We start from the raw sequence: 20,621 nt of genomic DNA, 5'->3' as shown, positions 1-20,621 counted from the left end.
CTGAAAAGCCACCCCACTTTATTCCCCACTTTATTGCTCCATGGCCTTACCTTAAAAACAGAAGATGGGTTCTGACTCCCTTTCATTTTTCATTGCTTTTGTGTGACATGGGAGTCAGGCTTATGTTTTTAAGTATTTTCTGAAGTTAGGTCTGGCGTTAGGTCTCCTGGATTTCTTTAGTTCATTGCAGTCTTTGGCTAGGGACAGAAATTACACACAAACTGGTATAAGTAATTGGAAACTGATTCAAATTTGTAACACAACAGAAGTTCAGTACACGCCTTTCAAAATGGCTAAAATCAGTTTAGGATAAACCTGGATGGAGGTAGTATCACACTTAACTTACTTAAGTTAAATTAGTTTATTGAACTTCTATCTGAGATTCAAGTTAATGCCCTTCCAGATTCAAGTTAACTCACAGTCCTCTAGCATCCCCGGATGCTTTGCACCTCCCCTTCAAACTTCCCCTTGCATGGTGGGTGAGATAGCCTTGGCCCAAGCTATCTGCTCCCAGGGAGGTGTGCTCTAGCACACCCTGGCTTCTGGGCTGGGTCACTGCAGGCATGTGGCTGCATTTCCAGAATCAAAAGTGAATGTCTGTTCACTTGCTTATTGGTTCACTCTACACACTTTAGACTAACTTGTGAAAATTGAATCATTTCAGCCTTGGGCTTTTTGACTGTCTGTACTTAGCCTTTGAAGGCACTTTTACATCTGCTCCAGAGGTTGGGGGGGGGGGGGGGGGGGGAGGGCAGACCTTTAAATAGAATGACTCTCAGAGCTGCTCTGATTAAAGCACTGCTGCATCTCCTGTATCAGCATCCATACACTTCAAAATGGTGGCTGGGACACTTGAACTAAAATAAAATACTCCACCACCATGTTTAAGCATGGGGACACTGATGCACGAGATGCAGGAGGCTGCTGGAGTGTGGCAAGTGCCATGCTCCAGCAGACTCAATTAATCAAGTCTGCTCTGATGTGCTGGAATTCCAGCCCATCGGAGCAGCCTCCGCACTTGTGCATAGGCACCCTGAGATTGGGGCACTGAACAGAATAATTTACTGATCATGTACTACCTGATTGTATTTAATATGTTTTCAATGGTGTTACAGGACAGGGACAGAAAAGCTGGACAAGTTTGAGGTCTGTCATAAGTTCTTTCCTAGACTTCGGGCCCACTTACATTGTGAAATTCCTAACTTGCAAATCAAAAAAGCTAGAAAAATAATTTGTAATGATTTACAAACATTATACACATATTGTCTAGCCCTGAGGGGTGATGAGATATTGAACCTTAAATTGAAATAATTCTCATTACTCTAATCTAGCTGGCATTCCTTTTCCACGTGAGTTCTAACATGATTTTGGTCACTTCTATATCAAGAACTGTTTGCACCAGAAATCAGTGACCTTGTCTTTGGAACCCTGAATTTTAAACAACCTCAAACATCAGTCTCCAGCTCTATCAGTTCATAAAATAGACTACTAAACTCCTACCGGAAGTGAAGTGGAAACTAAAACTCAGTCTGTAATCTCAGTGCTGTGGTTTTGAAATCAGCTATACTATATTCTGCCTGTGCTAGAAGGACTGTGGCTGGTTAATACAAGTGCTTCCAGTGATGGCTGGGAGAGGTGTTGTGTCAAAATATTCTAAGCTTTTACAAATATGTAACTATCAATCTAAGAGCTTATTCACAAAGGACCAGACTGTGAAGGCAATTACATAAGTAATCTCTCACCTATATTGATGAGCTAACCTTAAATAAGCAACTTAATAAAAACCTGTAAGCAACCCACACTTGGCACAGGAAGTGCCACCTTTGCAATATTAGCATAATAAGCATTCATTTGCATGTGTAAATATAAATTAATCTAAAAGTAGTACTTTACTTAAGTTATTTAATATAAATCATTAAATGTTTTAGCCCTAATGGTTCCTTGCTTAGCTTTAACAGCTGTATACAAGCCAGATGTAAGTTTAAAGGCAACAATAATGAGCAAGGTACAACGATGAAAAACAGACAGATGCCCAGTGGCTAATTGCTGTACATTCTATACCCCTTTCAAATAAAAGGCCCTGGGGAGAGAGATGAGAGAGAGCTTCATTGCACAGTGGGAGTATTTTGACAAGATAGATGCAATGGGATCACATATGGGATGTTTATAAGGCAAATAAAAACAGCAAACAAAACAGGCTATCTTCCAAAGATTCACCTCTAAAATGACATGAAGGTTGTAAAAGGAGATACTCAGAAGGAAAAGCACTTCTCTCAAAAGAGCTGCTTAAGATGATAAGACACTGAGATTTTTGTCTGCAGGGGAAAGACAGAGAGAGAGAAATTCTAGGGCGGCTGTGAGTGACAGGTGAGGGAGTCAATGCAAAGAAAAGCATACTGTGCAGGAGTACAGGAAGCATGAAGGAAAGGGCAGATGCCCCTCTGTGGACCGAATAAGAATCGTGTAGAAGGAAGTAGGAACTACACAATTCATTCACCACAAATACAAGAAAAGATGTAAAGTGACAAACATGTAATGGTTCAAAGGATTATTTGACTAATATAATGTCAGCATGAGCTGAGCAGGAAATGAAGTGTGGAGGTTGAAATGAGATCACTCATGGAGGTGACCAGTGCGTGAACCTAAGTAATAGCTAAGACACATATGAAGGCAAAAGACCTGCTGTTAGGGCGTGAGTGCATCACTTGACCAATAAAAATGGAGTGAAGAGCTGACTTTGCTTCCAGCAGTCTTGCTGCATTGACACCAAAAAAAAAAAAAAAACCAAACAAAAAACCACAAAAAACCTGCATTGGGGATGATGAGAAAGTTCATGAAATTCTAGAAAGGTGGGAAGTTAATTAGATTCTAGAGAACTCAGAAGGAAACAGCCATTTCTGCAAATGGTGTTTTGCAAGAAGTTGTAACCCTCAGCTTCCTTTTGAACTCAACTGCAAGTTCTTCAAAATTAGTTACCAATGAAAATTGTGGTTAAAATAATGGTGATGAAGAAAAAAACAGTATACCCTTCCCCCATTGCAATCACTGCACCTAAACCTGACAGCAAATACTTGGGTTTTGATATGTGGTGGCTAATTTAAATGTCAGCATCCTAAACCAGCAAGATTCTAGTGCCTTGCCTCTCATTCAACCTTAGCCTTGCTTGGCCTTCTTTCAAAAGCAGATTGTGTTACAGCAGCGCTTTCCTGTAGTAGCTCTTTTCAGCGCATTACAGAATGTATTACACACAGATCACGTTACTTTTCCTTGGCACCATCCAATATGATTCATGGACTTTTTAACAAAGGGGTAGAGCTGGAAGATCTGACACAGAAGAGAAGATGGAAATGACTCACTCTAGTCACCTTTAAAGCTGCTGGGAAATGCAGACCTGGTGGTGCCATGGCTATCAAACAACTCTATAGATTTCTAATTATATATAGGAATGATAGGGCTGATGGACAGCCATATACATTAGGCCCACCCAATGAGAAGCAAATTTAATAATCTCAGTCTGACTTTATATGCTCTGCTCTGATTCAGAGGTGTAACGATATGGCCAGGCACCCAGGTCAGCTATCACACAAGGGCAGTGGTGACTTCTGGTTGCTTCCGAACCTATGTCATGATTGTGTAGCTGCAATGGCAGATTTTTTTCCTAAAGTCAGCGACCCTGTTGCCTCACCCAAGTTACATGACTGCTCTGATTATCCTTAATGCTTAATTTCTATTGAATAATTGTCATAGACACATAGAATAATTGTCAACACAGGTCACCAACAACCCTCAGCCTGTTTTACAGCAAAACTCATTCTCATGGAAAACTGATCTACATTAAACATGATTTACAAGGTTTAGTGTCATCCTTTATTGTTCCTTGGTGTCCCTCTCCTAGAATTCAGCAATTTGCATGGACTCTAGTTTATAGTGTGTGAATAGGTGCCTTTGGTTTAGTAACCATTAAGTTACTGGACTGAATTATAGTACTATATTCAAAAGCACTATATATTTAATAGGAAACAATGTTTTTGGAGTTAGAGAGGTGAAGATTGATATTTTTCTAAGGCTGGCGCCCAGTAGAAAGTTAAGACTTTTGTTCTTTACTTTTGTCGACTATTTTGAGCAAGGGGAAATGTGATACTGCATCAGAAGGCTATCAGGATTTGAATTCTACATTTTTCATCCTACCATTACTTTGCAGCAGCTACTATCGCTGTTTGCTACTACATTACCTGCTCTATATCCAGCAATGATGGAGAAGCACAGTGGCTTGACATTTCTATCAAAATAACCAGCAGTTAAATTGTTAACAAAATTGAACCTATCTTTAGAGGTTCTAATTAATAAAATTAATAACATGGCCCATTGAGAATAATGGAGCAATTCACATTTCTTGTGAGCCAGAAGTTTCTGCAGATTCAACGTTTGTCCACACTATAGCTCATAGCTAGTATGATTATTGTACAGAGAGAGTTAACTACAAGAGTATCTATCAAACTTCTCCAGTACATTTTCAGCCTATGCTGAACTCTGCTGCCACTGCTACATGCTAACAGTAATTGATCTAGCTAGTTTAATGCTAGTTAAGGTAAGTCTACATAAGCTGAATTTATTGCAGTACAGATATGCCCTCAGGCAAACTTCACTCCATCAGCTTCACTGGTTCACATTTTCAGGATGAGCTTCAGAAATAGAAGACCTAGAGACTTCAATTAAAGTTTAGATTCTGGAACATAATTGTGTAATAACCTAAAATCTACAGTTAATGGTCAGTGTTGCATCTGGAGCCCTGGATAAAATGTTGAGGTGTTCTGTTTCTGGCAGGTGTTTACAAAAAAGAAAAGAGCATGACTTGCTTTGAGTGAAGAATTGTATCAGTTCCATCTACTTCACATTAATTGACATGAAGAGTAATTTTCTTTATTGGCAGACTAACCAATACCACAAGTCCGTCCCTTGGTTTCACTCTTTTACTGGACATTGCCAAAATCTCCTGAAAATATAGAAACCCAGAATAGAACTCTCCTTAGTTTGTATATTTTGATCCTCATAATGTTGACCAGGAAGCAGAACAAGCCTCTATTTCTAGGTAGGCCTGTGAAACCAATTTTAGCCTCCTTCACTTACCAAGAATTGGCCTTCGTTACGTGACAAAATGCATAACAAACTCCCATCTGTTTTGATCCCAGCAGACAACTACTCCTTCAGATTTTGGAAAGGCTTGAAAAGCTGATTTTATATGACGCTTCCACATTTAACACATTCATTTTATAAGAGATGAAAGGGAGAGGCGCGTCTTTGCATTGCAATATTCTACAATGCTTTTGTGAGGGTGTAACATGCTGTGCTGTACAAAATCCCTGTTCCCCAAACTGCAAGAGCAGTGGAACCTTCAGGACTGGGTTCATTCTCTGGTCCCTTAACATCTGCTAAAATTAAAATCAAAAGTATCAATGGCATAATTCTCCAAACAAGTTGGAGGAGTGGCAGCTGCTAGGATTTCAGCCAATGGGGAATTTTGTGTGCATTCTTGTGTTTTTTGGCTTTAGTGAGGAAGTATTTATAAGCAGTAACTATTTGTCAGAGTACCCCTCTGATGTGCAAAAGTAACATTTTCTTAAAGATGTGGAAATACAGGTAGAAAGGTTATGTGAGCTAACAATTGGCCCTTGAAGGAATGCAGGCTAGAGATCAGGCATTCCTGTCATACCTTACTCACTCGAAATATTAAACCACAGGAGTTCTCTCACTTTTAACATCTACCCAAGTCAGTTCACTTGCCAGTAACTATTGGTGAGAACTTGAGGCATCCCAACACCATCCATATAGCTTGGATAGTCTTATCTCAATTGAATTGTTTTGCATTCTTCACAGAAATAGACCTTTGCCTTAATTTTTGCTGGTGCTTGAGCCTTGGTGGTTATTGGTAGATACCATAGGTTATTTATGAGCTTCTGAGAAAAAAACAGTGACAGCATTATCGAGCAGTGACTGATTGATATTCTCAGGGCTGATTTGCAAGGACATGCCACATGAAAGATTTTTTTATATGAAAGATAAAGTTAACATGTGTAGGTATTCAGGATCATTGGGAAACGATGATGAGCTTTTACTTTATTAAAGATAGGATTCTGGCAAGAGCACTTATACTGCTCAACAGTTTTTTGGTTGTGATGAGAAAAAAAAAAAACCCCTCTCCTAGCCCCTTCCTCCCTCTTGAGTAAAAGGGTGCCATTTTCTAGAAATCACAAACTTGAGCTGAGAAGTAAGTTAGTGCCTCATAGGGAGCTGACGGTCATTCATTTCACTGAACTGCATGCTTCATAAAAGTAATTACTTTTTTAATTTAAGTGCTCAAAGAATACAAAAAATCCTCTTGGCGTTCAACATTCCTCCGGGTTCAGTGATGCAGGAACAGCAAAAATCTACAAGAATTATACCTGCTATGTGGCATTTCAGGACAGCACTTTGGTTAATGGAGAAAATGCAGAAATTCATCCATAAAGGTGGCATCCTTTCAATTACTCACTGCCCTTTTGAGGAAATGTTAGTTTTAAAATGTTCTAAAGGTAGTGCAAATTAGTGTATTTTTAATGGAGTTTACTAAGGATTTAATCCCTGAATTACTGCTACTGGATGTTGCATCCATCTTTTTAAGAGTCGGGCACACTGCGCCTTTTCATAAGAAAAGACTTGTCCTTATGGGCCTGGCTTGGTAGGGTACAAAGGCATCTCTTGCAGAAGGGCAGTTGTCTTAGATATGGAACTGTAGTTCAATCTTTAGGCACAAGGGGTGTCTTTACATGTGCTCTGGGGGGTGGAGAGGTGCTTTATTTGGAGCAGCTCTTGGGAGCCTCTCTAATTAGACCGCCCACAGCATTTTGTGTTCTCTGCACCCTACACTTCAAAATGGTGGTGGTGGGGATGCTTTAACTAAAGCTCATTTGATGATCTGTAGTTAAAGCTCCCCCACCATCGTTTTGAAGGGATTTGGCCCTCACTGGATATAATCTTAAATAGTTTATAACCCTAACTTAAAGGAACAACATATTCTTATTCCTTGATGCTTGCATGTGATATGTATTACTGTAATACTATTTTGACCACTTGACAGGCACAAGGGAGAAGACATTGCAGACAAATACTGTGGGTGACAGACAGTGATAGTCTTTTCAGGGAAAGAGTGATGCCTGTCTTTTTATATTGATCTGTTTCAGGTGAAGAGCTTGTTTAATCCTATGTTTTATAAATGACGTTTCAGAAATGCACATAATGAATGCAGTATCACAATGGGAACTCCATTCATAGTTACACCCTGAGAGGTAAAGCTGTAACATTTTGTTTGTTGCTCTTTATGGCAGTGCTAATGATCAGGATACTCAGTTGTCACTTTTTCTTTGATAAGAAGACCTGGATTCATTTGGAGGACTTGTCTGCACACTGTTAATAACAGACTGCTCTGTGGACAGCTGTCCATTAGTTTTGCTATCACAAAATTGAGCCTGACAACTGACAAAGATAGTGTTGATATTTTGTTGATACTTTTGACATTGTTTGCAGAGAATGCAATTCTTTCTTGGGGGGAAATCACAAAAATGAAATTATTACTGCTAAACCTGGTGATATGGAAAAGCATATAAAAATATCTGTAGTCTTTTTCTAGAAGCCAAAAATTGAGACCTGCATTAAGTAGAAGCTTCTCATTTGTGTAACAATTATACAAGCTTTTGACAAGTGAAGGGCCCCTATTTCTGTCAAAAGCAATTTATGTGAAGTAGACAATTTCTCTCTGAGTGAAGAACATACTAATCTCTGAATTCCATTTTTAACTACTTAGTGCCAAAAGCATTGCTTACAGCTTTGGTATATTTTTTCATTGCCCAGCGCTCTTTTTGCTATCAGACCTTTGGTATTTGGTTTACTGTACCTTGTTTTGCTTGTTGTACCTCTGGGTACAATATTCTCTCTCTGGTCACAGCCTGACCAGATACTTAAGGAGGAAAGGGCAAGAAAACCCTACTTTAGATATGAAAAATGTGTCCAAAAGGAAAGATATTTTATAAGCCTCTCCTTGTAATGGTTTTATGCCTGAAGGCTGAGGGTGTATATCATTTACTAATTTTTAAAAAATATATCCTCTGTAATGTGACTGAACATGTTATCACTGTCCATATGAAAATCTCCATTTCTTTTTTTTTAGAATCCTACTAAGTTCTGGGCCACATGATATCACTGAGGCCATTCATTCCATAAAAGGATTGTTTGGGTTTTAAAACAACCTGTGTTAAATTTGTAAATGTTGTTGACTTCCCATTTCACTGGTTGACCCCCTCATTCTTGTATAAAAGTAGGGAGGAATTAAATGGATCACATGCAGAAGTCTCATTCCCCCCCCCCCCCCCCCCCCCCCATTGCTCTGTACCAACCCTCCTTCCCCCATTATCCCTAAAACACAATATCTAAGCATCTCCTAAGGCAGGGGGGTTAACCATGTCCCCTGATTGAATAGCAGTGTATTATGTCAACTGGATTGCCATATGCCAGTATGACAATTTTCCTGTGGTTCCTGCCAGCAGGCTCACTTGCAGGGGAAGCTATCTGAATGGCTAGAGCAGCATGATAACTTTAAGGACACGTCTTCTTCCTCTTCCTACCCTCTGCTTTTGCTGAGAGATAGAATTTCTTCCTAGCAACCCTGGCTCCTGGTATACTGATATCCAAAACATCTTTGCTGATCTGTCCATCCCCTGCTTCTTCACTGTCTTCTTTCCCTTCCTGACTCATCAGAGTTCATTGGGCCCTTTTGAGAAGATCAGGAGGCAGCTGGAAAAGAGAAGTAGCTAACAGCCATTCATGTGTGACACCTATTGACAGGCCCTGCAGATGCACAGCAGCATGGCTATGCATTCCAGAAAGCTCCCTTTTCTTTCTCTATCTCCTTTGTCACCTATAGTGACCACCTTTTCCAAAATAGAAAGCAGGACACATGCCCACTTCGTGCATGGCTGGAGCCGGGCAGAGCAGAGCCGGTGGGAGGAGGGGGAAGGATGCAGGCTACCCACTGTGGGCTCAGGGTTTCCCACTCTGCTGCCTTCTCCCCAGAAGCCCTGCACCACCATGGCTAGGTGCTCCCTGTCCACCCAGCAGCAGTGCAGGGCACAACTCTGCGCTGCTGCCACCGCTGCTGCTGGATGGGCAGGGAGCACCTCACCATGGTGATGCTGCGGTACAGGACTCCCAGGGGCATGACAGCAGGGCGGGGAGCCCCAAGCCCACATCCTCTTCTACCCTGTGTCCATATCTTGGGGCAGGGGGCATATGCCCCCTCTATGCTCCTTTTCCTACGAGTGTGCACAGTTTTGGGGAGCTGCCCCTGGACAAGCTATCTGTGGCTCTGTCTGACTCCCCGGCTGGGCCTTGCAGCTGCACATTCTTACCTCAGGCTGCATGCACCGCCCCAGCTGGGCAGTACCCTGAGCCCCAGCCACCAACCTTTCCCTATTTCCTCACTACAAGGGCCTCAATATGGTCCTTACATAGTACCTGGTACTACATAGTACCTCGTATCTGGTACCTGCAGGCAGCTGGAGGAGCTGCTCTCCACAACTGCCCAACTATATTCCTGGCCACATACATGTATGTGCATGCATACATGCACATGGCATCCCCTGCCTCCCACTGCCCTCAGCCCCAAGCAGCCCCTTGCAGACTGGAACTCTGCCAGCCTGCAAGGGGAAACTTGCCATTTCCTATATTTTCCTGTGGTGAACAAAAAAAACCTGTTTACGTGCATGATACTGGGAATTCAGGAGAAATATTATGCAGGAGCCACACAGCCCAGGATTGGTACTTGATGTTCCCATTTCAGGGCTGTCCTGCCCAATTAGGGACAGGTGGTCACCCTACTGTCATGTGCCAGGAAGAAAGTGCTGGCTGCCAGCTTTGGGGAAAGCAGAAGATGGATGGAACCTACAAAGTTATTGCAGCCCCTTCTTTCTTTCTCCCTTTTTTCCTTCCCAGTACAGATAAATTGGGATGGGAGAAGACTAAATGAGCAAGCAAGGGAGTGATCTTAGGGAATGAGTTTGAGGCAGCAGACAGACAGAGAAAGAGACACTACATACATTGGTTTAATAGTAATAATAAAAAAGAAATAGTCCAGAGGCAGTAAAAGATTATTATTTTCCATGTGAAGAGAGACAGTTACATTTGGAAAATCTTCATCCTTGCAAGAATTACCTGGTTGACCATCCCCACATATTGTAAATGTGATTATACTGGACAGGAGTTAGATGTTAGGCCTACATTTCTGTGTGAATCAGCATTTCAGGTAACTGCAATGAATCTCCAGGAGTCAGATCCAGAATGCTATGGCTTATAACTATTGATTCAAAATGTGTGCCTAGTTTTCCATTTCATTCATTCTGCTTCAGCAAGTTTTACTATTTGTCATCATGACTGAAATTATTACTTCTCAAAGAGAAGCTGAGAGCTTCAGATCAGTAATTCTTAGACTTGGGTACTACTTTTTAGTATGTCTCTAACTTTCTATCAACTGCAGTCAGCCCTGCACTCTATCAAGATATTTGTGCATGGTAAATCTGTCTTCACAGATATGGTTGGCTCTCTGCAACTTTCAGCACTTCACCAATCTCCTGAAAACTTGGAGCCAATCCTTTTCCCTTTGTCTCATCCTTCCATGCCTTTTGCTAGATGCTTATCAAGTTCAGCTTCCATTTCGGTACAAGTGGTAGGTGCTGAGCACTTTACAGGATTTGGTTCTGGAAGAGGATGCAAGACCTTGGCTCAACTAGCCATAAACCTTAAAAGTATCTAGTGCAACATACTTCAACCTGAAGCATCTCAAAGCACTTTGCATGTAGTGCAAACATAGTCAGTATGGCCATGTCCAGATGAGCATGGACGTTTGTTTCCCTGGGGACAAGTAGCAGCAGCACACCTTGTCTCCGGGGAATGCCCATGCCATGCATACTCTGGTGCATGGCAGGTAACCTCAGGTGGGGTAGCAGAGCCTCACCTGGAGTCCTGAGGGTGTCCAGGAGCTGCAACTACAGCTGCAGTGCTACTGCGGCAGGGACCCTGGTCAGGAGCAGGAGTATGGCTGCTGCTGTCCAGGCTTGGTTTTGAGTGGTGTGCACTGCTGCCACATATCCTGGCCCATTTTCTTTTGGCATGGGGTTTTTTTTTGACCCTGGGATATCCAAGGGTCAACCTCCTCTCCTCCCCCCCCCCCCCCCCAGCCACACACACACACTGTAGTGCACGCAATACCGCATACCCATGCTCATCTAGACATGGCCTATGGTATATAATGCAGCAGCTATGCACATTTATAGAATAGCTGACACCATGGATGTTAGGTAGGACTGGTCAGAAACTGAAATCCCAATCCTATGGGAAATTCTAACTCTTGGAAAGAATTACCTACTCTGGCTCCAAATGCAAAGCCAACATGTTAAAGTTTCTTGCACAATGAACATTCTGAGAAGCTGATTCCAATTTAACAATGTCAAAACATTTCATTTAATTCTCCTTTTATGTTGAATGTATTCTTATTTAATATTACATAAATATTAACACCAGTGTTTTTCTATAAAAGTCAAAAAATATTAATATCTTCGCCGTTAAGATTTAACTGCTGTTTTCGACAGAAAGCAGTTCCACTGAAAATATTTTCATCAGCTCTCATGCCAGGAAATCTGCATTATATCTCTGACTTTGCCACTAACTTAGTGTTTTCACACAAGTCACTTAGCAGGAGAAAGTTTCCATAGCCCTTAAATGGGAATGAGTTCACTACCTTGCAAGGGTGCAGAGAAGCTAAAGTAATGTTTGTAAAATGTAAGATCTTTTAAGATAGGTGGCTATAGATGAATTAGGTATAACTAAATAACAGCACACAACAGTTTAAAATGAGTAATGAAGAATACCATCAAAATGAAACCTTAGGAGGAATTTAAGTAGGCAGAATATAATTATTCAGACTTGGGTAATACATCCAAGGGTATTAGATGTGCTAAATACTGGCCAAAATCCTTGGAGCTCTCTCATACAAGTATTGACCAGAACTGACCAAGCTTAACGTGTGAGATCTAACAACATCACAGCCCAAGGGTTATACGTTTACAGGCCACTTAAGTCTTTAATAATTTGGGAATAAAAACAACTTTTCCCATAAATGTTTAGGACATAACAATCTGTGTTTTAACTTGATAGAATATTTTATGCTATGTCTTAGGTCCCTGGCTTTGGAAGTGAGATATTTCAGTAAGTAGGCTATCAATGGCACCATGTAAAACGTTTGGTACCTATTTAGTACAGACATAGGCAATGTAATGTTTTTAGTGAATCCAGACTAGAATTCAGTGTGCAAAACAAATTTATATTGCCATTACTTCTACTTATATACAGAGGAGCTTGTTAAAAAGATTAACTATTTAATTTGTTTTAACATAAAATGCAGAATTAGATTTGGTCAGACCCTTTCATCCTGTGAATATTTACATAACTCAGTTGACTATAGTGGTTATACACTTAGGGTAAGTGTGTGTAGAATCTGTTCTTACCTTTCAGTATACTAAATCTGTATTATCCATGTGAAAATATTACATTTTTATCTTAAGGGTATTTAAGTTAGTACAAAATCATTAAGGCTCAAATTTTATCCTGTGCCTGAATTGGCTGCAAGGGAGAAAGCAATGAAATTCATTTTCTTTCTCCAAATTGCAGGAGGAATATGGTTTCTCTTCTAAGGCATGTGCAAGAAGTTCTGTGTTCTAAGCCTCCAGATGTCCTACAATGTGTATGAACTGAGGAACTCTGACAATGTCCAGGGCCATTTGCATGGAGACTCGGTACCTCTTAATTTCCTTAGCTGTTTGGCTCTTTCATGAGCTCATGAAATAGCTGCCAGCTGTGAAACACCCATTCATAAGGAAAGCTCATATATTAGACTGAAATCTAGTCTGGGGTGTAATAGGCAAAGGAGAGATTTTATAGAGAGGACACTTGTATCCTCAGCCCAGACTTGCCTACAGTTGGCTTACAATGTCAGTCAGCAGTGGATCTACAGGGGTACTCCTCAGAGATCATGGAAAGTGGTTAGAGTCAATGTGAAACTTGTGGGGTTTTTTTCTCTCCCCAATTTCATCTTCTTCAAATCCATCCAATTTTGCCCTTTCTACTCTGGGAAGTGGAGAGTTGCTAGGCCTTAAAGTAGAAACCTAGAATATGTCTACACAATGTTCCCAAGTACTGCAAGGGGCATCTACTCATGTTTACCATACCTGGAAATGCAATGATAAAGTTGCTCTGCAGGTTGTCCCCATGGCTGCTCTCCAGGTTATCCCTGGTGTGCTTGAGAGTGACTATGAAGAACCCCACTAGAGCAACTTCACCACTGCTCTTCTGAGTTTGGCTTATGCAAGCAGGAGTGGATGGGCAGAATATGATTTAATGGAGATGCCTCTGGAAGCACTGGGCATGCAGTGTAGACATGACCAGTGCTAAGTCCTACAACATTTGGATTGGGATACACAATATCCAACCTTCCTCATCCCAGATTTTCAAGTTCAAGGTTCAAATTCAGGTGCTTTTCCAATGCCTTATCCCATAATAAGTTACTCCTTTCATTAGTTTATGAACTCATATTTATGTCCCCAAATTCATATTACTGGAAAACAACCATTGCTTAGAGAACAAATGGGTTAAATGCTAATTTGCGGTGACAGCAATCACATGAGCTGGGCTGAATGCTAAACTTGACATAAAATTTCATAGATTTTACAGCCAAAGGATGCTGTACAAATGTAGTAAAATAGTCCTGGCCCTAAAGAGCTTATAGTTAGAGGTCTATTTAATTCTCACTTTCGCGGTTTTTATGGAAACCACAAAAAAACTGTTGTCTGCACTCACCTGGAAATATTACTTTGGCCATGATTTCCTGTGAAAAACTTCTTTAAAAAGTGCATTATTCATATAATACACTGTTTTAGAATGTCCCAATGTTAACTGCGATACAAAGGCAATGCGACAATCACTGCAGCCATAGATTATGTGACTGAGAGTTACTGTCTGCTAGTGACGTAGACTAAGTGAAGGCACCGGCTAGTGAAGTGAAAATGTTTTGGTGCCGTCTTTTAAGAAGTCAAATACAATGCTGCAGTCTGAAGATGAGTGAAAAGAAATAAAAAACTAGTTATGATAACATTTACTTTCTGCAGAATTTCCTATTAAATTATATGGTATATGCTGCTCCACCAATCAGTGGTGAGGAGCTGGGCCACGAAGAAATGCCCACAAAATTGGCTCTTTATGCTGTGACCAAGCCACAAAAATTGCTTTGTCTTGCCATAAGTTGAATAGACCCCTACTTATAGGCTAAACGGGAAAGACAGGAAAACAGCAAGAAAAGGATAAAAATGTCTGTTTTACAGTTGGGAAACTGAAGCAGGGAAAGGCTAATGTCAACAGGGCTCTGTTTTAGGTATTTAAATTATGAAAAGGACGAGTTACAGGGGCACTTGGAAAATCTGGCCTTAAATGACTTGTCCAAAACTGTATAGGAAACCTGTGTTAGAACTGGGAAGTGCGCACAAATCTGGGTTTATAGTCCAGTATCTTGATCACAAGGGCAATTTTCCTCCCAGGATCTGGGCTTTACTAAGTTATTCACATATATATGCCAAGAGGCTGTCCTGGACTCAGTGAGTCTGCACTCTAAGAGGATGAATTTCTTTCTGTAGCCTATTGACAGCAATCAGGGGTAATGGGATGAAATATGGGACAGGAAAGTGATTTCATTTTCCTATAGCAATGACAGGGAACCATCTGTCAGGATCAGAGAAGTGTATATGCATAACTAGGTACAGTATTAGTGTATCTCAGTTAGTAGTGTAACAAAGGTGAGCGAGAGGGGCACCTGCCCCAGGCACCAGGTTTGGAGGGGCATTGGAATTTTTCCCTTCCCCTTCAGTCTGCACTGCTGCAGTATTCCCATGCCAGGAATTCCTAAACAGTCCTCAGCAGCTGCTGCTACTTTAAGATCAACAGCTTAGACAGGCAGATAACACAGCGGTAGTAGCAGCATTTCAGCCAGGGACTGTTTCGGAGTTCCCTGTATGGGTAAGACTGCTGCCATCCTCTTCTCAGAGCCATGCACAATCCTCCACCCTTTCCAACAGGGTTTGCCCCAGGCACCAACTCTGCTTGTTATGGCACTGACACCTTTGCTTTCTCTCTCCTAGATATTTGTCTGTCTAAGAAGAATAACATGCTGACAGCCAATCATAGAACACTAAATTCAAACTATTTTTCACAACAATGGGAAATGAGAGTTCAGTTAATTTGTTGAGCCTGTTTTAATTAGAGGAATATTACTGAAAGCATACTGAATATATTAGCTCTCACTCAAATTTTGCAGCATATAGCAAGACAGATATAGATGGGCAGTTTGCCTGCAGCCTAAAATAAGTTTATTACTTGATTTTGAGACTCAGAGTATTATTGTTTAATAACAGAACTAGCCTTTTGCTGTGCAAGCAGCCCCTGCCTTAGTACAAACATCAATTTCCTCAAAAATACACAAATGTACAGATAAGTACATACCTGGATGAGTCAATGGAGAAGCCATTTCTCATGTGGGAATTAACAGAAAAATCTTTTTTGTTTTTAAATCTGTAAGTGCTGTTTATAGTTTCACCTGATTCACATCAGTGTGAGATGTTGTATCCAATGGAAAACAATCTAGTTTGTATGTGCTACCACTTATAACATTACTAATCAATAGTAACAAGCCAACTTAAAAATTCATAATATTTTCAATGCAAGCCAGTGAGCAATCTCAAAATCAGACATCACAGGAGATAAGTATTATTAGCTTTGATTAAAAATAAAAAAGATGAGTCGTTTTTAAGAGAAAAATCAATCATTGCACTACTTTGCATCATACAGCTGTATTGTATTGACATTAATGCAACTAGATTCTATAGTGACTGGCACTTTGCATCCAAGAGAAATAATAGCATTTGAATCAATGAGAGACTGGAGCAAGATTCATAAAATGGCTTCATTACCCACTTTCTGCCTAACTAGAAGATCCTCAGTATTTTGGGCTCAGATTGTTTCCTAACTCTGGAAGTGCTGAAGTCTTTGAAGTGTCTGTCTGATAAAGTTGCTTGGGTACCTCTATGTCAGCTTCTGGACATTCTTCAAACTGCTTATGCCTTGGTATTGCTGAGCAGCTAACACCTATTTTACACCTAAATTCTGGTGGGACTCACAGTATAAGAGCTCTTCCACCTATCTCCCCTTTAGGGCCTCATCTGGAAGATGTTTTGGGGCACACTTAACAGATCAAACCATGATGATGTAGCTGGAGGAGCTGGTGCTTCTCTTAAGTTTCCCAATAGCACAGGGCAGGGGCAGATCCAGGATTTATCAAAAGAGGGTGTAGGAGCAGCCATGTGCACTGCAGGGGTGGCTGCATCCCCTTTTCCACACTCCTGCCGCCTCTAACCAGGCTGCGCAGAGGCTGGACTCAGCTGTGAACAGCAGCAGTAGCAAAGGGCAGGCGATTCCTTCACCCTGTGCCTGTTATCAAGGGAGTGGGCCAGGTGGGGGAACCCATCCGCACCCATCTCTGCTGCCGTTGCTCTTGCTGTTTCCAGTCCTTACACAGATTGGCTGGAGAGTTCAGGAGTGGCTTTGATGTTTCCCCCAACCCTGGGATAGCAAGGAAAACAGCAGCAGAAGAAGAGGGGTGTCAGTGGGCCTGACTGGCAATGTACAGGGGAAAGGGATTCCTATGTACTTTAGGAACTTCAGGGATCCAGAGGCTATCATAGTGCAGTCCAGTACATAGTGGGATGCAGCTGCACCCCCTCTGGATCTGCCGCTGGCTCAGAGTTACAGCAGTCATATAGGATATGAGACTTTGGTTCTCTTTTTTTGCATGATTCAGAGATCATACCTCTGTAGTAGGAGACAGGGGACCGACATTCCAAAGGAGCTTGGGGGAAAGGGCTGGAGTGGAAAGAACGGCAAGAAGGCAGATCTATAAATGTATGTGCTCGCTTGAATAAAGAATCTAATCTAAAATAAGCTGTAACAGGGAGGTTACAGTTAAACTGTAACGGAGGTTAGAGATCCTGTTACTTTACCTGCTGCTGCAGTTTCTTTAAGGGGAGAAACTGTAACAGCTAGAGCCCAGGCAGCTAAACAGTGGCAAGTTGTAAGATGGAAGGCAGCGAAGAGATGCTTCTGCCTAGGCAGTGAGTAGCCCGTTAAGGTAAAGGACACACATGTAGCTAGTCTGGGGGAAAGGACACACATGCAGCCAGTCTCACCTGGCCAGAAAGTAGCAAGGCTTATGGAGCATATGAGCCCAAGCCTGAGTCTAGGCAGGTAGTCTGGTGCTGCAGAGGAAAGATCTCTGCAGGGAGAGAGTTATATCTGAACAACTGGCTGGGATCCTGTTATATGTGGGAGCTGCAAGCAAGGGGCTGAGGGCTTGCAGGGAGATACGACCCAGGATGAGGAGGATTTTGTTATAGAGCCAGTAGGTTTAGAGATGTGTTACAGTCAGCAGGCTCAGAGTTTGGTTATAGCCAGTGTGTTTGTGTTTCCATTTAAGTTCAAACTGGTGGATTGGATGTGGCTAGTAAAGGGGTGATGAAAAGCTGCGGTGAGGTGCCTGAGGGGTGCGCTGCTGTTTAGTGCCTGAGAAGCATGTGACGTCTGGAAACTGGCCAGGACAGGGTATAGGACCTAAGGGGACAATAGCTGGCATGAGGCCAAGAGGGCCAGAACACAAGCCCAAGGGGGCAATATGAGGCCTGAGGCTGAAATACCTGGAGCACAAGTCTGATTGGGGCAATAGCTGACATGAGACTGAGAGGGTTGGAGCCCAAGCCTGACAGTGGCAGACACCAGGCCCATAGGTGTGAGAGGGTTGAAACCAGGGCCAGAGGACCCAGAGCCCAGAGGAGGGCAGAGACAGGGCCCAGGGGGTCCAGCATAGGGCAGGGTGGGAGCTGAAGCTCAGAAGCCAAGACCAGCACAGTGGACTAGATGGCCCAGAGAAAGAAAAGAGGTGGAAGCTGAGAAGGCTGAGACCCCCCCAACAAGGGAGATTGATTGGATGGCAGCTGTGAGGCATAGATGTTGCTACAGGGAGCTCATAATCCACAAAATTACCCCTTAAGGTGATTAGCATGCTAAATCATTGCCTGAGGCCTTACTTTGGGCAGCCTCCCTTTGCCAAATTAAATAATTCCATCAAGGCATGGAAGGTGGGAGGAAGGGGAGGATGTTACTTTGAATTCCAATTTACCATATCAAAAGCAAGACCTTATAAAGGGGGATAAGGCAAAATGTTGCATTTATTGATTACATGAATTAGACATAAATGTCAGAGTGAAGCAAGAACAGTGTGCCTACAAGGGGGTATCACAGCTACATAAGTCTATTGACTGTTTGCATGCTTTTAACAAAATAAAAACATAAGAAGTGCCAAACTGGGCCATAAAAATGGTCCATCTAGAATAATATCCTGTCTCCAATAGTAGCAGGAGTGGATACTTCAGAAGAAGAGCATTGAACCAGGTATATCTAGACTCCCCTACTCATTACCTTCCCTGCCATTCACTGCTATTGGTTTAGAGCTGCCAGAAGTAAATGCTTCGTACAGGTAGACATGTTCATTCAGGAAAATATTTTGCTGCTTGTAAACAATGTATTTAAAAACCAGGTCTAATAATTTTCTAGAAATAATATGTATTTAACTATAAATCGGCTCAGAAGCTGACAGGACATAGAGGTTCTGTGGGTCTCCTTTGCTTTGTAGTGTTGCTACTGACTCTCATGCCAAGCACCCTTTGAAACAAGCAATTGATTTCACTGTGTGGCCAGTGGAGTTGTTACACCTTATGCTGTAAATCACACAAGTGTTAATCAGCTTAGTGGAGTAGTTGCACCTTAAAGCGAAAAACCATCTTGGACTTTTCTTCACCCACACAGCTGTGACTTGCCATTTGAGGCTTGGGGAGCAGGAGCAGAACTAGGAGCTATGCATAGACCCAGGAGGAGGCAGCACCCCATGATGTTCTGCGTGTTTTTTCTGTGATTAAAAACACTTTGAGCCCTGTAAATCTGAGCCTGTTTCAATCTGGGAGTGTAAAAGGTGGTTGAAGCATCCCTGGCAACCCAAGATGATACCAGGCCCCAATGCATGCAGGGGCTGGGGCACCTGTGGCTGGGGGAGGGGGTTGCTGGCCATGGTTGAGGGACTGCATAGGAGGCACCACGGTCCCCGGGTGTTCAAGGGGTGCAGTGATTACTCTGCCTCGTGGGAGCAGTGAGCAAGTCTGAGCAGCAGCAGGAGACACCACTGCTCCTGCCAGACAGAGCAACTCTGCAGCCCTGGAGCATCCTGGGATACTGGAAGACTTCAACTTGGGTGGAATAGCTGTAGAGAGTGGCCACACCTTAATGGAACAGGAGCAAGGCTATGCGGATTAGAGATAATCCTGCCCTGAAGTAGTATACCTTTGAGCCGAATAATGAGTGCTTTAAGCCACATAACGGTGTTAACATGCAGTCAATTCAGGAGATAAGAACTCGAGAAGCTGCCTGCAATTACCATATAACAAGGCAACTTTGTTGAGTTCAAAAGTTCACATTTTAAGAAACAACTGATGTTATAGGATGCAAGTTAATTCCGTGTTTGACATTTCAAGCTGTCTTGTCTTAATTACAGGTTTAGGGCTTCACTGCAAGTGGCAAAAACCTCACTACAGTGTCAAAAATGCTTTAAAACTGCAAGGAGTAGATTATCAGAGGAATTTTCTTGTATATATATATTTTCCTAGTTAATGGAGCACTTCTGCCTGAATTCAGGCAGCACCCATATTAGAAACTATTTAAAGGTATAGGTAGTTCAAAGCTCAGTAAAAGAACTGGCAAACACTCTCCAATTAAAATATAACCGTCCCCTCTTAGGAGACCATTTAAATTTTTTTTTTTTTAACGTGCTGTAGATTCTATTCTAGTCTACTGTGTTTATCCTTATTTATATGGCTGCAAACCTCTTCAGCTAGAGTAATTCTTTGAGTGGACTAAAGAGTTTGGGAAATTAGTAATGAGCCTTTCACACCTGTATTTCTACTTTCAGTCCAGTTTCAGCCTGATGGCTGTTGGGTGAAAAGAGAGGTGCTAATAACCTTGATTCTGGTTGTGTAGACAGGAATCCACATTCAACCGTATTAGTTGGGAGGATGAGGAGCGACTAAGCCTAAAAAGGAAACCTGCTCATCTTCACATTGCTGAACTTTCAACCTGAATGATGTACAGCAATTTGTGCTCTGTGAACTGCACTAGTTCCATGAATATATTGAGAATTTTATTATTGATGGCTTGTCAAACAGCTGCCTTTAGAGCAATCCTATTACTTTGGGACTAGTAAATCATGGGTGTGGTTGAGAACATTTTGATGAGTCCATCATGTCCTAGGTTTGGTTTTGCATTAAATCATATGCAAGTAAATAAATTAATTTTAAAAAATTGCTAATTTATTTTCTAAATCATTATCGGTGAAGACATTT

General features: G+C 41.8%; 1 protein-coding gene and 1 long non-coding RNA gene across 4 annotated transcripts in view; one reads left to right on the top strand and one right to left on the bottom strand.

The window, feature by feature from the left end:
* The window catches only part of MACC1 (MET transcriptional regulator MACC1), a 63,739-nt gene that overhangs the window by 35,950 nt on the left and 7,168 nt on the right, over positions 1 to 20,621 (bottom strand). The window contains exon 2 of one of the 3 annotated variants that reach the window (XM_019497955.2): positions 51 to 197. The exons of the other annotated variants lie outside the window; for them this stretch is intronic. The gene's annotated coding sequence lies outside the window, so the exon portion shown is untranslated. The remainder of the gene's footprint in view (positions 1 to 50; positions 198 to 20,621) is intronic. 3 annotated transcript variants of the gene reach the window in all.
* The window catches only part of LOC109285815 (uncharacterized), an 80,649-nt gene that overhangs the window by 55,584 nt on the left and 4,444 nt on the right, over positions 1 to 20,621 (top strand). The gene's annotated exons all lie outside the window — the stretch shown is intronic.

The sequence above is a fragment of the Alligator mississippiensis genome, chromosome 5 (genome assembly GCF_030867095.1).
Source record: "Alligator mississippiensis isolate rAllMis1 chromosome 5, rAllMis1, whole genome shotgun sequence".
Lineage (NCBI taxonomy): Eukaryota > Metazoa > Chordata > Crocodylia > Alligatoridae > Alligator > Alligator mississippiensis.
Note: the sequence above shows the minus strand (reverse complement) of the source record. Positions and strands in the feature narration are given on the sequence as shown.